The sequence below is a fragment of the Ictidomys tridecemlineatus genome, chromosome X (assembly GCF_052094955.1).
Source record: "Ictidomys tridecemlineatus isolate mIctTri1 chromosome X, mIctTri1.hap1, whole genome shotgun sequence".
NCBI classification, from domain to species: Eukaryota; Metazoa; Chordata; class Mammalia; order Rodentia; family Sciuridae; genus Ictidomys; species Ictidomys tridecemlineatus.
Window position 1 is genome coordinate 89,021,609 of NC_135493.1, and position 4,110 is coordinate 89,025,718.

General features: G+C 35.2%; 1 non-coding gene across 1 annotated transcript; it reads right to left on the bottom strand.

Moving 5' to 3' along the window:
• Positions 1 to 3,268: 3,268 nt before the first annotated feature.
• Positions 3,269 to 3,340, bottom strand: Trnaa-agc (transfer RNA alanine (anticodon AGC)). Its single transcript has one exon. It is a non-coding gene; the product is annotated as a tRNA-Ala (tRNA).
• Between the last annotated feature and the right edge of the window lie 770 nt (positions 3,341 to 4,110).

Below are 4,110 nucleotides of genomic sequence, written 5' to 3' on the forward strand. Positions count from 1 at the left end.
CCCACATGGATTCTTAGGAAGGAGAGTGCTAGCAATTGTATATAGGCCATATCTAGAGAGAATCCTAATCAGAGGGCAACTGTACCCAAAATTTAAGACTCTGCCCTTTTTCCTAATCTTTCCCACCCCCAGTAACTAGACAACTATTGAATGGGGAGAGAAAGACAAAAAAGAGAGAAGCATTTGACCACTCTTCCTCTTAGACCAATAGCATCCAAAACTCAAGTGGATACCAAAGTGCTGTGATATCTTCTTAGTGATGAAGCAACTTTAGCACTCAGTGTATATCTTCAGAGATGTGTTTGCCCATGTGCAGATTTGCAACATAAAATCTGAATCACAATATGAATCATATTTCATTTTCTTAAGAAATCTGAGCAAGATATTTTCTCATAAGAAAAAGAGAATTTGAAGAGACAATTTTGAAAACAAACTGTTGATCTTTAACTGTATTTGTGTTTCTATGTACTTGATATGGCATTCTGATTAAAATATGTGTTGCAGAAGGATAGTGTTAGCAAAGGCAGGAGTGTAAGCAACTCCAAAAGTCAACCCTTCAATAAAAGCAACTAAAAATATGAAAGGTGAGAGTCAGTATTTTTGGAACTTTGAAATTTAACAAAAGTTGCAACAGCCTAGAGAGCACTTATTCAAGAAATTCAGCTGAAACTTTATAATTATAGTGAGCTTTGTGCTGTTTTAACTTACACTAGTCCCATCTTTTGCTCTACAGCTCAACAGGAGCCTTAACAATAACACCTGTACTCCAAAGACTGGCACTGAAGAAGCAGAATGCACCTTATTTGCATATATTGGTCTTGATTGATCTGCCTGGTGGTTTGCTGGGAAGATTGATTGAAAGGATTTGCTTTAACTCCAAACTACCCAGCACTAACTCACCCAGTACTAAAGCCATCTTCTGAGGTATGTTGCTTCAAAAATTTACACATTGCAACCTGAGGCAATGGGTTACAGCTGGGGGTGACAATATGCTAATAAAATGATTGGGAGAAAAGGTTGGGAATTAGATATAGTTGGTCCTCCATATCTAATAGTTCTGTATCTATAGATTCAACCAACTATGGATCAAAAATATTTTAAAAAATAAATGTATACCTGTACTGAACATGCATAGACATTTTTCTTGTCATTTTCTCCTAAACAATACAGTATAATAACTATTTACATACAATTTATATTGTATTGTGAATTATAAATAATACAGAGATGGTTTAAAGTATATTGGAGGGTCACATGGCTTATATAAAATACACTATGGCATTTTATATAAGAAACTTGAGCATCTGCAGATTTTGGTATCTGCAGGGAGTCTTGGAACAAATTCCTAATGGATACCACAGGAATATTAGAAGAAATAATGTCTCAAAACTTTCTAAATTTAATGAAAAATATTACTTTACATATTCAAGATGCTCAACAAAATCTAAATATGATATGCTTAAAGAGGTTTACACTTACATACTCCATAATCAAACTATTAGAAGATGAAGAGATAATCTTGAAATCAGCAAGGCAGAAGTCAGGAATGAAAGAAGGGACATCACAGAAATAGAAAGGATCATAAGAGAATGATATGAACAATTGTATGTCAAAATATTAGAAAACATAAGTAGAATGGACAAATTCTCAGAAATGCACAAATTACCAAATCTAATTCCAAAGAAACAAAATGTGGATACAAAACAAGTAAGGAAGTTGAATTAATAATCATAAAACTTCCAGCAGAGAAAAGTTCAGGACCAAATGGCTTTACTGGTGAATTTCACCAAATGTTAAAAGAAAGAGTTAACACTACTCCTCAAATGCTTCCAAAAATGAAAAATAAATAGGAAGAAACAATTACTAAATATCATGAGTATTACCTTGATACCATACTAGGGACATCATAAGACAAAAAAACAAAAGCTATAACCTCATATCCCTTATGTATATACATAAAAAACTTCAACAAAAGTATTAGCAATTTGAATACAGCAGAACATTCGAAGCATTAAATGACACTACCAAGTGGGATTTATTTCAGGAATGCAAGGATGACTGAACATAAAGAAATGTAATCAATGTAATACATCACATTAATTGAATGGGAAAATCTGTGTGTTCACTTAAATAGACATAAAAATAGCGTTTGACAAAATTCAACACCCTTTCATGATTTAAAAAAAAAAAAAAAACACTTAGTGCTGTAATCCCCACAGAAGGATCTTGAGTTCAAAGCCAACCTCAGCAATTTAGCAAGGCCCTAAACAAATCAGCAAGACCCTGTCTATAAATAAAATATATTTTTAAAAGGGCTAAGGAGATGTGTCTCAGTGGTTAAGTGCTGCTGGGTTCAATCTCTAGGACAAGAAAAAAAAAAAAAACTTAGCAAACTAGAAGTACAGAAAAAAACACTCAATTTAATCAAGGCCATCTCTAAAAAAGCCATGCCTAAGGTCATACTTAATATCAAAAGTCTGAAATAACTTCCCTTAAGATCAAGAATTGTAACACTGGGGCTGGGGATGTGGCTCAAGCGGTAACACGCTCCACCTGGCTTGTGCAGGGCGCTGGGTTCGATCCTCAGCATCACATAAAAATAAAATAAAGATGTTGTGTCCACCGAAAACTTAAAAATAAATAAATAAATATTAAAAATTCTCTCTCTCTCTCTCTCTCTCTCTCTCTCTTCTCTCTCTCTCTTAAAAAAAAAACAAAAGAATTGTAACACTGGTCCCTTCACCTTCTGAATAAGCCTTCATTGCTCTAAGGTTTATTTTTTTTTCCTTTCTTCTCCCTTTTCCCCCTCCCTAACAAGATTAGGGAGACGGTGTTATCTTTTCTTCCCTTAGTTAATTGCCCCCAGAACACACTCACTACAGGAAGGAGATGCCTGCTGAGGATCTAGAAAGTGAATATTTCCCAAATTAATAAGTGAACACTAGCACACCATCAGGGTGCCCTGGGACCCCCTACCTGAGCACATCTGGAAAGTAACCCTTGAAGCTCCTTTAAACTCCTCCCCATTCCCCGCACCGCCCCCCCTTTGGGGAGAGTCACAGCCTTTGGGACCTGAGTCTTCTGGGTTTCTTCTTTGCGAGCAAAACAATAAACCTTCTTTATCCTTTTTCTCAAAACCATGTCCTCATTATTAAATTGGCATTGATTGACATTGGGGACAGGGACTGAGCTTTCGGTTACAGAATAAGGTTGGAAATAAAGCAAGGATAATCATAGTTTTTGTTTGTATGTTTTGTTTGGTTTTGTTTGGTGGTGCTGGGAATTAAACCCAGGGCCTCATGCATGCTAGGCAAGCACTCTACCACTGAGCCATATCCCCAGTCCAACTATTGTTGTCACTTTCTTTTAACATTGTACTGGAAATTCTAGCTAAAATTAGGGGGAAAAAAGAAAGAAAAAAGAAACAAATGACGAAGTAAAACTCTCTCTATTGCAGATGACATTGTCTTAAATATGGAAAACCTTGAAAAATCCAAATAAAAATTATGAGAGAAAAAAATTATGAGAGTTAATAAATAAAGTGAGCAAAGTTGTGGGAGACAAGATCTATACTATATAGTAAATTTAGTTGTATTCCTAAATACTAGTTATGATTTTTTTTGTGGTGCTAGGGATTGAACCCAGGGCCTTGTGCAACTAAGCTATATCCCCAGTCTCCTATATACTAGTTATGAACAATAAAACAATGTAATTAAGAAGACAATACTATAGTATTACAACAGTATCTAAATTAATAAAACAGGAGCCAGGCATAGTGCTGCAGATCTATAATCCCAGTGACTCTGGATGCTGAGACAGGACAATCGCAAGTCTAGGTTAGCCTGGGCAATTTAGTTAAGACCCTATCTCAAAAAATAAAAAAGGCTGGGGATGTGGCTCGGTGGTAGAGAACACCTGGGTTCAATTCCTAGTACTTAAAAAGTTAATGAAACACATGTAAGCTGAAAACTACAAAACATTGTTGAATAAAATTAAAGAATGCCTAAATAAATGGAGAGACATCTTTGCTCATGGATTAAAACATTTAGTATTGTTAAGTTAGCAATACTCAGATTGACCTACAGAATTCATGCAATCTATATCAAATTT